General features: G+C 46.1%; 1 long non-coding RNA gene across 1 annotated transcript in view; it reads left to right on the forward strand.

Annotated features, from left to right (window-relative positions):
- The first annotated feature begins 4,937 nt into the window (after positions 1-4,937).
- Positions 4,938-13,999, forward strand: part of LOC135274632 (uncharacterized) — a 55,041-nt gene continuing 45,979 nt past the window's right edge. The window contains exon 1 of the long non-coding RNA XR_010342428.1: positions 4,938-4,978. This is a non-coding gene — a long non-coding RNA (uncharacterized LOC135274632). The remainder of the gene's footprint in view (positions 4,979-13,999) is intronic.

Genomic DNA, 13,999 nt, shown 5'->3' on the forward strand with positions numbered 1-13,999 from the left:
TATTGGTCGGCAAAAAAAAAAAAAAAAAAAAAGGGATGACTGTGGGGCCCAATCATCCTCTGACTCCTCGTTGTTTTTATGTTAGATTCTGGAATCCATAAACCACTTCTTCCTTCTGTGACTTCTCCAAAGGTTGGAGGAAGACAGCTGTCTGTGTTCATTCACCATCTTGTGAGAAATCCAAAAAATGCATCTAGAGTCTCACATTTCTCCAGAGAAGTGAAACAGTCATCTGTCTGCTCATCCACCCGCTAAGAGTTTCTTCCTGGAGTAGCCTAAATATATCTCCTCTTCCCAACTCCACAACCAATAACCATTCTAATCTCAAGATCACTGATTCTCCCAAAAGAGATTTGAGCAGCCCTTTTCCATAACTCTGTAAATGCACTCAAGTCAGTAACCCAATCCTGCAATTGTACTTTTTGTACATGAATGCCTATTTCTGCAGAAAAAGTGCACAGAGAAACTTAATTCATTGATCAAGTTTCTCCACCTGCTGCCTACAGAAATTGTTCCAATGGGCTGGTGCAGATCGCCCCCTGGTGGCCAGAGTCCAGTTTTTCTCCAGGCGTCCTTAGCGATTCTCTCCAGGAGGCTTTTATGGTTTTTCTTTTGTTTTTTACTCAGGCCCAGGCTGGAGTGCAGTGGCCCGATCTCGGCTCACTGCAACCTCCACCTCCCGGGTTCAAGCGATTCTCCTGCCTCAGCCTCCCGAATAGCTGGGACTACAGGAGCACAGCCACACCCGGCTAATCTTCGTATTTTTAGTAGAGACAAGGTTTCACCATATTGTTCAGGCTGGTCTCGAATTCCTGACCTTGTGCTTCACCCGCCTCGGCCTCCCAAAATGCTGGGATTACAGGCGTGAGCTACCTCCCCGCTGCCCCCAGGATGCTTTTCTGTCTCCTCCGTGACCTCCTGCAATCCCCAGCTACACTGGCTGCTTCTCGCCCTTGATTTTTGAATACCATCCACCCAGATGCAAATAACTCAGAACATATACCTCCAGCCTGACTCCCCTGAACTCCAGACCATGCAACTGACCACCTCCTAGACTTCTGTCCCTAGAAGTTCCATGGACCGGCCGCCCGGACCCAACATGCCCCACCTGGAACTCATCATTTCCCCCTAGCCAGCTCCCTGCATATTCCTGACCTTAATGTCCGATGCCACTGTCTCCTGCAGAGTCACATTGACTACCCTACCCTGTTTATCTGCTGTGGGTTGAATCATGTCCTCCAAAAAGACAGGGTGAAATTCTAACTCCTCATACCTGTTGCTGAGACAGTATTTGGAAATAGATACTTTGCAGATGAAATTAAGATGTCAATCAGCTCATGCCTGTATTCCCAGCACTTTACGAGGCAGAGGCAGGAGATTGCTTAAAGTTGGAATTCAAGACCAACCTGGGCAACATAGCAAGGCATCCCTCTGAAAAAAAAAACAAAATTAACTGGGCATGGTGGCGTATGTCCATAGTTTCAGCTACTGGAAGGCAGGAGGATCGCCTGACTCCAAAAGTTTGAGGCTGCAGTGAGCTATAATTGAGCCACTGTACCCTAGCCTGGGCAACAGAGTGAGACCCTATCTCAAAGAAACTGGCGGGGCACAGTGGCTCATGCCTGCAATCCCAGCCCTTTGGGAGGATGAGGCGGGCAGATCACCTGAGGTCAGGAGTTCAAGACCAGCCTGGCCAACATGGCGAAACCCCATCTCTACTAAAATACAAAAAATAGCCAGGTGTGGTGGTGTGTGCCTGTAGTCCCAGCTATTTGGGAGGCTGAGGCAGGAGAATCGCTTGAACCCGGGAGATGGAGGGTGCAGTGAGCCAAGATGGCGCCATTGCACTCCAGGCTGGGCAACAAGAATGAAACTCCATCTCAAAAAAAAAGAGAAGCAAACAAATAAATAAATAAATGAAAGCTGAGGTCACAGTGGAGTAAGATGGGCCACTATGCCAATATGAGTAGTATCCCTATAACAGAGAAACAGGAAGAACGCCACCCGGCAACCCAGGCAGGACTGGAGTGAGTGACACCACTGCAAGACAGAGAGTGACAGAGATTGCTGGCCACAAGCAGGAGCCCTGAAGAGTCGGGGAAGCATTCTCCTAGAGTCGCACATGGAGCATGGCCCTGCTGACACCTGGATTTTGGACGTCTGACCTCCAGGACCCTGAGAGAAGACACGTCTGCTGTTTCCAGCCACCCACTGTGTGATACAAGTGCAGCTCGCGTCACTGCACTCCGCTTTACTGAGCTTTGCATACACCATCCCTTTTACAAATTGCAGGTTTGTGGCAATCCCGCCTCAAGCACGGCTCTGAGCGCTGTTTTTCCAGCAGCACATGCTCATTTCATGTCTCTGGGTCACAGTTTGGTGACCATCATGGCATTCCAGACTTTTTCTTTCTTTCTTTTTTTTTTTTATTGAGACGGGATTTCGCTCATTACCCAGGCTGGAGTGCAATGGCGCGATCTCGGCTCACCGCAACCTCCGCCTCCTGGGTTCAGACAATTCTCCTGCCTCAGCCTCCTGAGTAGTTGGGACTATAGGCACGCGCCACCATGCCCAGTTAATTTTTTGTATTTTTAGTAGAGACGGGGTTTCACCATGTTGACCAGGATGGTCTCGATCTCTTGACCTCGTGCTCCACCCGTCTCGGCCTCCCAAAGTGCTGGGATTACAGGCACGAGCCACCGCGCCCGGCCCATTCCAGATTTTTTCATGATGATTAGATGTGTCGTGGTGATCTGTGATCCTGGCTGTTACTGCTTTGGGGTGCCACAAACCATATCACGTACAGAAATGAATTGATCAATGTGGTGCGTGTTCTGACTGCTCCACTGACCAGCTGTTCCCATCTCTCTCTTTCTTTGGGCCTAAAGTGGTCACACCTACGGCTGAGTTTTAGGTGGCGTGGTATAGTTGTCTGGGGCGATGAAGCAGGGATAATATTGTTGGTGATGAGGAATCCGGCAAAGATACCGCTGATTGTTAGGCGCTTAATTGAGTTAGCTGAGAGGGGGTTGTTTTCATTTGGGTGTTTTTTTTTTTTTTTTTTTGCATTTTAGGTTTTGGGGTGCATGTGAAGAACATGCAAGATTGTTGCATAGGTACACACATGGCAGTGTGATTTGCTGCCTTCCTCCCCTTCACCTATATCTGGCATTTCTCTCCATGCTATCTCTCCCCGACTCCCCACCCCCCGCTGTCCATCCCCTGTTTCCCCCTGACAGACCCCAGTGTGTGATGCTCCCCTCCCTGTGTCCACGTGTTCTCATTGTTCAACACCAGCCTATGAGTGAGAACATGTGGTGTTTGATTTTCTGTTCTTGTGTCAGTTTGCTGAGAATGATGGTTTCCAGGTTCATCCATGTCCCTACAAAGGACACAAACTCGTTGTTTTATATGGCTGCATAGTACTCCATGGTGTATATGTGCCACATTTTCCCTGTCCCGTCTATCATTGATGGACATTTAGGTTGGTTCCAGGTTTTTGCTTTTGTAAACAGTGCTGCAATGAACATTCATGTGCATGTGTCCTTATAGTAGAATGATTTATAATCCTTTGGATACATACCCAGTAATGGGATTGCTGGGTCAAATGGAATTTCTATTTCTAGGTCCTTGAGGAATCGCCACACTGTCTTCCACAATGGTTGGACTAATTTACACTCCTGGTTATTTTCATTTGTAATGATTAGGGTTGTGACACGAGATTGTCCTATTAGAGTGAAGATAATAATACGGGCGCTATAGGCGGCTGTCAAGGAGGTAACAGTAAAAATAACAGAAAAGCCCAGGGTCTGTTGTGTGGCGTGTTAGTGCTTTCCACAGTAAGATCTTCAGAGTAAAAGCCGGTGAGGAAAGGCGTGTCCATGAGCGCCAGGCTGCTGATAGTAAGGGAGAAGGGGGTGAGGGCTGGAGCCTTGCATAGCCCTCCTGTTCTTCAGATATCTTGCTCATCACTGAGGTTGTGGTTGATGGATCCTGAACATATAGATAATATAGCTTTAAAAAAGGCGTGGGTGCAGATGTGAAGGAATGCTAGGTGCGGCGGGATAATGCCAATTGTGACTTATTACAAGGCCCAGCTGGGCCTGGCGTGGTGGCTCACACCTGTAATCCCAGCACTTTGGGAGGCCGAGGCGGGTGGATCACCTGAGGTCAGGAGTTTGAGATCAGCCTGGCCAACATGGTGAAACCCCGTCTCTACTAAAAATATAAGAATTATCCAGGTGTGGTGGCAGGAGCCTGTAATCCCAGCTACTCGGGGGGCTGAGGCAGAAGAATCGCTTGAACTCAGGATGTGGAGGTTGCAGCGAGCCGAGATCGTGCCACTGCACTCCAGCCTGGGCAATAAGAGCAAGACTCCATCTCAAAACAAAAACAAAAACAAAAAGACCCAGCTGGCTTGAGGCAGAGACTTCTACGTTTTTCATACCATTTGGTGTTATTTACCGCAATCTGTGCTCTAACACAAAACGATAGAAATGATTGGTAGTAAGCCCTAGACATAATGTGAAGGTTTGGACTGACAGATGATATTCTATTAAGGGGGAGAAGCGGATGAGGAGAAAGACTCCTGCTGCAACCATAGTGCTGGAGGGCAGTAGGGCTGAGGCTGGGGCTGGGCCTTCTGTGGCAGCCGGGAGTCAGGGAGGAGGCCGGACTGAGCTGACTTTCCCGTGGCTGCTAAGAGAAGGCTAATGGGAGGGCGCTGGGGGTGGGGCTTTGGATAAATGCTCTGGAAGCCTCAGGTGTTGGAGTATAAGAGCAATCATGCTACAGCTAAGATAACGCCAGTATCGCCGTCGCCATTGTACCGACTGCTTGGCGAGCGGCCGTGTTAGCGTCTGCTCGGCTGTACCATCAGCCGATTAGTAAGAAAGACATCGTCCCCACGCCTTGTCATCCGATAAAGAGTGGAAGGAGATTGTTGGCGGTGACTAGGATTAATATTGTGAAGAGAAAGGTAAGTATTTGAAGACTTGATTAATGTTAGGGTCTGAATTTATATTCCATATTGAGAATTCCACCATGGACCAGGTAGTGAACAGTGTTACTAGGATAAATATTGTGGAGAAGTCATCTAGTTTGAAGCTTAGGGAGAGTTTAAGAATTCGGACTGGGCGAGGTGGCTCACGCCTGCAATCCCAGCGCTTTGGGAGGCAGAGGCGGGCGGATCACCAGGTCGGTTCAAGACCAGCCTGGAGAATACAGTGAAACTCCGTCTCTACTAAAAATACAAAATATTAGCCGGGCATGGTGGCATTTGCCTATAGTCCCAGCTACTCAGGGGGCTGAGGCAGGAGAATTGCTTGAACCCGGGAGGCGGAGGTTGCAATGAGCCGACATTAAGCTGCTGCACTCCAGCCTGGGCGACAGAGCGACCCTGCATTTCAAAAAAAAAAAAAAGTCCTACAAGTGTAATAGTGATGATGTTTGATCAGGAGAATGAGGCCATAGTCACCAAGGGTTCCCCTACTAGATTAGTGGTAGGGGGTAAGCAAGATTCGTGATATTTGCTAGGCGTCGCCCAGAAGCTATTCATGGAAGCAGTGTCTGAAGACCTCAGATGAGTGGTAGAATTCAGCTGTGGACTCGCTCCTAGTTGGAAGTTGCTGGGCAGAACAGTGAGTCCGTGGGCAATTATAAGGGTGAGCACCTGTAAAGAAAGCTTCAAGGGGTTCGAATAAGGATCACCATCATAAGTGCTATGTGGCTTACAAAGGAACAGGCAGGAAGGGATCTTAGGTCGGTTTGTCGTAGACAAATAGAGCTTGTCATCCCTATCCCAAATAGGGATAGCGTGAAAGGGGTCGGCTGTGTGTTCTCTTAGGAGCTAAGAATAAGGGTAAGTCGAATTATACTGCAGCCGCCTAGCTTTAGGAGTGCTGCCCCGAGTGCTATGCAGCCAGCGACAGTACTGAGCTGACTCCCGCTGCTGCGAAGAGAGGGCTCATTCACCTATGTGGGCTTCAGGTGAAGTCCCCATAGAGGCATCCTTACTATAAAAGCCGTAATACGTGGTAGACACAGGAGACTGTTGGATCAGGAGCTTGATAGTTCCTGGGTAATAAATATTCTTACTAGCATATTTAGTGAGCCTGAGGTATTTCGAGTATGAACAAGTAGGACGAGCAGGGGAAGAGACCCTCCTAGTGCGTAAAATAAGAAATGCGAGCTTGCATTGAGGCGTTCTGGTTGTTTGCCTCAGCGGATGATGATGATGAAGGTAGGAACTACTGTAGCTTCAAAGAATAGAAAATATTCTGTGGCTGTGAATGTTGTAATTTTAAAAACCTGTGGGGATATACGTATAGAGATATGGGGCTTTTTTTTATAGAGGTGATTCATCGGACAGGTGGTACTGGCTTGCTGTAACTAGGAGGTCGTAGCCAGGCTGTTAAGATTAGAAGGGGCGGCCAGCTGTGGTGGCTCATACCTGTAATCCCAGCACTTTGGGAGGACAAGCTGGGTGAATCACCTGAGGTCAGGAGTTCAAGACCAGCCTGGACAACATGGTGAGACCTTGTCTCTAATAAAAATACAAGAAATTAGCTGCGCGTGGTGGTGGGCACCTGTAATCCCTGCTACTTGGGAGTCTGAGGCAGGAGAATTGCTTGAACCTGGAAGGTGGAGGTTGCAGTGATTTGGAGACCATGCCATTGCACTCCAGCCTGGGCAACAAGAGTGAGACTTTGTCTCAAAATAAAAGATTAGAAGGGGCAATGTCAGCAGACCAAAAGAGAATGTTAATGAGAGGTTGGATGAATTGTTGAACTGATTAAAAGATAGCAAGGCCACGAGGCTGATGAATAGGCTGTGGGTAGTTACGCTGATTGAGAGATTATAGAATTTTTAGAGAATCATGTGGTTGGTAATAGTATAGTTGTTGGAATAATAATGTTGAGCATGGAGTTAAATTTAGATTTTGTGTGTGATCTAGGCCATAGGTGTTGCAGATGGAAACTAGTAATGTGAGACCCACTGCACCCTCACAGGCAGCAAATACCAGTAGGAAATGGATATTATTCTACTAGATGCTAGAGCGAAATGTATATTTAATGTTATGAGAATATTTATAATAAACGTTGACAATATGCCTCCTAGGCATAGTAAGGATGATATGAGATGAGATTGATAGACTAATACTCCTAGCAGTGATATGATACTGCTAATATATTGACGTAGATAGAGGGCATTTGGTAAATAGGGTCTATCACAGTCTAATGAGTCAATCATTTACTTTGGTTTAAACTGTTTACCAATTCAATGTAATCCTTTTTGGGTTCATTCGTAATTAAGCCCAGGATTAAGATAATAACTAGTGTAAGGGCTATGCTTATCATTAGTGTAAGGTTATTTGTTTGAAGGGCTCGTGGGAGGGGTTGCAGCAGTGCGATTTCTAGGTCGGAAGGAGCAAGGAGTTGGCTACTAGGGAAAATTGCATGGAAAAGGGGAGGCGGGCGGAGGTTATTGAGTCAAACCTGCATTCATAGGCGCTGGAGTTTTCTATATAAATATTAAGTTGTGGGAGTCAAAAGGTAAGTATTATTAGGCATAGGGCCAGTAAGGTGTTGATCACTAGGGCTAGTGTTAGGTTAATTACTCTCTTGGATATTATCAAAACTAATTGATTGGAAGTCAATAGTACTGCTTATACTAAAAGAGCAGGATACTCAGCAGTAGATAGAGACATGTAAGTATAGTCGGCCTGGCGCCGTGGCTCACGCCTGCAATCCCAGCACTTTGGGAGGCAGAGGCAGGTAGATCACGAGGTCAGGAGTTCGAGACCAGCCTGGCCAAAATGGTGAAACCCCATCTCTACTAAAAATACAAAAATTAGCTGGGCAAGATGGCAGGTGCCTGTAATCCCAGCTATTTGGGAGGCTGAGGCAGGAGAATCAATTGAACCTGCGGCACGGAGGTTGCAGTGAGCTGAGATCACCCCCTGTGCTCCAGCCTGGGCAACAGAGGGAAACCTGGTCTCAAAAAAAAAAAAACATCATACTATATCTATGAAATGTCAATATCAGGAGGCAGCTTCAAAGCCAAAGTGGTGGTTGGAGGTAAAGTGAAATTTTAATTGGCAGAGCAGGCAGATAGTGAGAAATGTTGATCCAGTAATATGATGTCCATGAAACCCTGTGGCTGTGAAGAATATTGAGCTGTAGATTCCATCCAAGATAGTAAAATGGGCCTCCAAGTATTCCGAGATTTGTAGGAGGGTGAAGTAAATGCCTAGGTAAATACCTAAAACACCTTAATTGCGATGGTTAGTGCTTGAATTATGTGCTTTCAATTATCAACTACTTTTTTTTTTTTTTTGAGACAGAGTCTCTGTCATCCAGACTGGAGTGTAGTGGCGAGATCTTGGCTCACTGCAATCTCTGCCTCTTGGGTTCAAGTGATTCTCCTGCCTCAGCCTCCAGAATAGCTGGGACTATAGGCACATGCAACCACGCCCAGCTAACTTTTGTATTTTTAGTAGAGATGGGGTTTCACCGTGTTAGCCAGGCTGGTCTGGAACTCCTGACCTTGTGATCCACCCGCCTCTGCCTCCCAAAGTGCTGGGATTACAGGTGTGAGCCACCAGAGCTGGCCTTGATTACCTTATCAGGCTGTGGTGAGCCTAAGTAATTGAAACTTCTGATGCAAGTAGTACAGAGTATTCGGGAGGGGTACTTCTAAGGGACTGAGGGGAAAAATGCCTGTTGGGGGTCAGTGCCCTCCTAATTCTGGAGTCGGGGCTAGGCTAGAGTGGTAAATGCTCGGAAGAAACCTGCAAAGAATACTTCTGAGATAATAAATAGGATTATACCATATCGGAGGCCTTTTTGGACGATTGTTGTCTGGTGGCCTTGAAATGTACTTTCTCAGATAATATCACATCATTATCGATACATCGTTAGTGCGTTGGTTAGTAGGCCTAGGGTTAAGAGAGTCATAGGGTTCAAGTGAAACCACGTGGCCAGGACAGATGTGATTAGGAGAGCTGAGAGAGCGCCTGCTGGTGGTCAGGATTGGATATGACTATGAGGTAGGCATGTGTTTGGTGGGTCACGTGTTGTCCTGTAGATAAAGGCTTACTAGGAGTGTAAACGTACAAGCCTGAATAAGGGCTATGGCAAATCTGAGAATAGTAAAATTGGAATAAAAAGAGTGATTGAAGCTGTGGGAAGACTAATGGTTGACAGTACTAGAGTGGCTACTCCGATTAAATTAAAAGACTGGCTGTAATGTTGGCTGTTAATCACACATTGGTTAAATAAGTAGACTAAAAGTTTCTACAATTACTAGTATGGGGATAAGTGGGGCAGGTAGGCCTTGTGGTAAAAAGTGAGCTAAGGAGACTTTCTCTTTTTTTTTTTTATTTTTGAGACGAGTCTCACTCTGTCACCCAGGCTGGAGTGTTGCCATCTCGGCTCACTGCAACCTCTGCCCCCCAAGTTCAAGCAATTCTCCTGTCTCAGCCTCCCGAGTAGCTGGGACTACAGGTGCCCCCCACCACACCTAGCTGACTGTTGTATTTTTAGTAGAGACGGGATTTCACCATATTGGTCAGGCTGGTCTTGAACTCCTGACCTCGTGATCCACCCACCTCAGCCTTCCACAGTGCTGTGATTACAGGTGCGAGCCACCGAGCCCGGCCAGGAGACTTTTGTTTCAAAGCAGAACCTGTAATTACTGCGCCTGCTCATAAAGGAATTGCTGTACCTCAATGTATTGATAATTGGGTAGTTGGTGTAAATGAATGGGTAGAAGTCTGAGGAGGTTGGTCAAGATGATGAAGAAAATTGAGGATAGCAGTCTAAGGGATCAGGTTCATGCTTTAATGCTATGGGTAATTGTTATTTGTTTTGCACAAATCATTGTTGAATAGAAACTAGTCGGTTACTAATTAGGTGACCGAGGGTTGGAAATAGTATGGTGGGAAATAAAATGGTTAAAACGACTGTGGGTAGGCCTAGCATTGTGAGGACAGTAAAAGAAGTCAATAGAGTTTTGTTCATTTTAGTTCTCAGGGGGGTTTGTTTTTGTGTTTTGATTATCTTTGGTACAGGAAGTATATGGTAAATAAAATTCAATATCTTTAACTGAATAATGGAGAATAAAGTCATGATTATTGAAAGGTCGACAAGGAGTCATGTGGAAGTACCTAGCTGAGGCAGTCACTGCAGAGAAGTGCAGATCCCCTCTGTCTTTAACTTAAAAGGTTAAATGTGGCCGGGCGCGGTGGCTCACGCCTGTAATCCCAGCACTTTGGGAGGCCGAGGCGGGCCCATCACGAGATCAGGAGTTCAAGACCAGCCTGGTCAACATGCTGAAACCCCATCTCTACCAAAAATACAAAAATTAGCCAGGCATGGGGGTGCATGCCTGTAGTCCCAGCTCCTTGGGAGGCTGAGACAGGGGAATCGCTTGAACCCAGGAGGTGAAGGTTGCAGTGAGCTGAGACTGTGCCACTGCACTCCAGCCTGGGTGACAGAGCGAGACTCCATCTCCAGAAAAAAAAAAAAGAACTAATGCTGGGTAGCTTTACAGTGATATGATACTGTGGATGCCGATTAATATTCTGTTGTAGGATATATCAAATTGTATTCGTCAGTCTGATGGACCATTCAAGTTTCTATGTTTTGGCCATTATAAATAATCTTGCCATGACTGTTCATGAGAAGTTTTTGTATAGACACATATTTTCAATCCTCTTACATATACACCTAGGAGTAGAAAAGGTGAATCATATGGTATATTTAACGTTGTGAGGAACTGCAAAACTATTTTCCAAAGTGGCTGTACCCTTTTATAATCCAGCAATGTATGAGGGTTCCAATTTCTCCACATGCTCATCAACACTCATTGGCTGCGTTTTATAGTCTAGCTGTATCGGTGGAAGCAAAATGGTGCCTCCTTGTGGTTTTGATTTGCATTTCCCTAGTGACTAATGACGTTGACCATCTTTTCATGTGCTGGCACATCATCTTTGGATAAACGTCTATTCAAATCAAAAAAAAAAGGTGAATTCTAAGGTAATAGGCATAAAACTGTGTTTAGACCCGCACGTTTCTGAGCATTGGCCATAGTGAAGGCCTGGCCGTGCCGCGGTTAAAGGTAGTTTGATTCAAGCGTCCGGTGATTGCATCTGTTATGAAGCCTAATGAGGGAATAGTTCATGAGGTGCAGGACGTCTTCGGATGAGAGTCACACACGAATCGGGATCTCTACTGGGAGAATTGTTGGTTATCAGCTCCCAGTAGTTGAAGTTTTCCTGGATTTGTCTGCTGTTGGGATTATATAAGGATCAAAGTCTAACTTTTCATCGGATGTTCAATATCATTGGTGGCTAATTGCTTTGACGGTAAGAGAAGGGCTTTTAATTTCATTTGTTATATACAGAATACAAAGGGATGGGCGGGCAATCAAAATTAAGATCATGGCAGGTAAGATAGTTCAGACAGTGGCTCAAGCCTGTAATCCCAGCACTTCGGGAGGTTGAGGTGAGCGGGTCACAAGGTCAAGAGATGGAGACCATCCTGGCTAATATGGTGAAACCAAGTGTCTACTAAAATACGAAAGAAAATTAGCCTGGCATGATGCCGTGTGCCTGTAATCCCAGATACTAGGGAGGCTGAGGCAGGGGAATCACTTGAACCCGGGAGGTGGAGATTGCAGTGAGCCGAGATTGTGCCACTGCACTCCAGACTGATGACAGAGCAAGACTCCCTCTCAAAAAAAAAGATAGTTCAGACAGTCTTGATTTCTTTGGCATCTATGGTGCTAGCGTGAGTTAATTTTGTTGTATTAGAAAAATAAGGTATAGTATTGGGCCTGAAGCCCTTTTCTTCAGTGGGATTCCTGAGCCAGCTAATAATGATTAACGGGCAGACTGTCCACCTACACTCTGAATACGATGGACCAGGGAATGAGCCACCTCCTGGGCAGGATGGAGAGGGACTGCATGAGACTTGAGCGCACTACTCAGAATGGCATGGGATCTGAAGCTTATGAATTGTGTATTGCTGGAATTTTCCATTTAATATTTTTAGACTGCGGTTGACTGCAGGTAACTAAAAACCCAGAAAGCAAAACTCCAGATAAAGGGGGTCTAGTGTACTAACATAAAATACGCTACAGCGTGGGTCAACCAAAAACAAGTGAAAGAAGCCATACACACAAAGATGACACGTTGTTTATGATTTGATCTTTATGAAATATCCTAAATAGGCAAATAGGTAAATGAGCTCCACTCAGCCATTTCACAAGGTATATATATGTGAGGGGGTCTTCAGAAAGTTGAGGGAGGGCCAGTCACGGTGGCTTATGCCTGTAATCCCAGCACTTTGGGAGGCCGAGGCAGGTGGATCTGGAAGTCAGGTGTTCAAGACCAGCCTGGCCAATATGGTGAAACCCTGTCTCTACTAAAAATACAAAAATTAGCTGGGCGTGGTGGTGTGCACCTGTAGTCCCAGCTACTTGGGAGGCTGAGACAGGAGAATTGCTGGCGCCCAGGAGGCAGAGGTTGCAGTGAGCCAAGATGGTGCCACTGCACTCTGGCCTGGGCAACAGATCAAGACTCCACCTCAAAAAAAAAAAAAAACAGTTAAAGTTCATGGAAAATGTGCATTAGGAAAGAGCTATGCATGGATTTCAAAATCTTTTTACACAAAAATGAACTCATACTAACCTGTTACAACATGTCTGAACAGGCTCTAGTTTGAGTCGTTAAGAAAGATAAGACATCAGTTTGAAAAGCGCCCCTGTCAGAGCACATGAATTCTGCTAACACTGAAACAAGAACAAACATCAAATTGATGGAGAAAGCGGAATGCCTTGGCTCGCACCTGCAATCTCAGCCACTCGGGAGGCTGAGGGAGGAGAATTGCTTTGTGTCCCTGTATGAGGTGATGCTTTCCTACATAGGACACCAGAAGCACAAGCAACCAGAGAGAAAAAGAGAAACTGGACTTCACCAAATGTGGTTTTGGAGTGGGAAGTCTCACTCTGAGTGAGGCTGGAGTGCAATGGTGCCATCTCGGCTCACTAGAACCTCCACCTCCCGGGTTCAAGCGATTCTCCTGCCTCAGCCTCCTGAGTGGCTAGGACTACAGGTGCGCACCAGCATGCGCGGTTGATGTATTTTTAGTAAAGATGGGGTTTCACCATGTTGGTCAGGTTGGTCTGACTCCTGACTCAGTTGATCCGCCCACCTCAGCCTCCCAGAGTGTTGGGATTATAGGCGTGAGCCACTGTGCCCGGCCAAAATTGTTTTTTAAAAACAGTTTTATCTTTTTCCCAAAGAACACTATCAACAAAGTGAAAAAATAACCCACAGAAATGGGAGAAAAATATTCACAAATATAACAAGCGTCTAGTGTCCAGAATATATAAGGAACTCTTCAGGAGGCTGAGGCAGGAGAATTGCTTGAACCCGGGAGGTGGAGGTTGCAGTGAGCTGAGATTACGCCATTGCACTCCAGCCTGGGCAACAAGAGAGAAACTCCGTTAAGAAAAAAACAAAACAAAACAAAACAAAACAAAACAAAACTCTTACAGTTCAGTGATTAAAAGACAATGCAATTTTTTTTTTTTTTTTTTTTTCTTTTGCAGAGAGTCTCATTCTGTTCCCAGACTGGAGTGCAGTGGCATGATTGTAGCTCACTGCAGCCTTGAACTCCTGGGCTCAAGTGACACTCCTGCCTCAGCCTCTTCAGTAGTTAGGACTACAGGTGCATGTCACCGTGCCCAGCTAATTTTTAATTATTTATTTATTTTGAGTTGGGGGTCTCATTATGTTGCCCAGGCTGGCCTTGAACTCTCAGCCTCAAGCAATCCTCCTGCCTCAGCCTCCCAAAATGCTGGAATTAGAGGTGTGAGCAACTGTGCCCCACCCTGATATTTAAAATAAGCCAAGAAGCTGCTGACTGGGGGCATTTAGACATTTCTCCAGGGAAGATATATAAGTGGCCAATAAACACATGAAAACATGCTG

The sequence above is a fragment of the Aotus nancymaae genome, unplaced genomic scaffold (genome assembly GCF_030222135.1).
Source record: "Aotus nancymaae isolate 86718 unplaced genomic scaffold, 86718_ANA_hifiasm-v0.15.2.pri h1tg000012l, whole genome shotgun sequence".
Taxonomy (NCBI): domain Eukaryota; kingdom Metazoa; phylum Chordata; class Mammalia; order Primates; family Aotidae; genus Aotus; species Aotus nancymaae.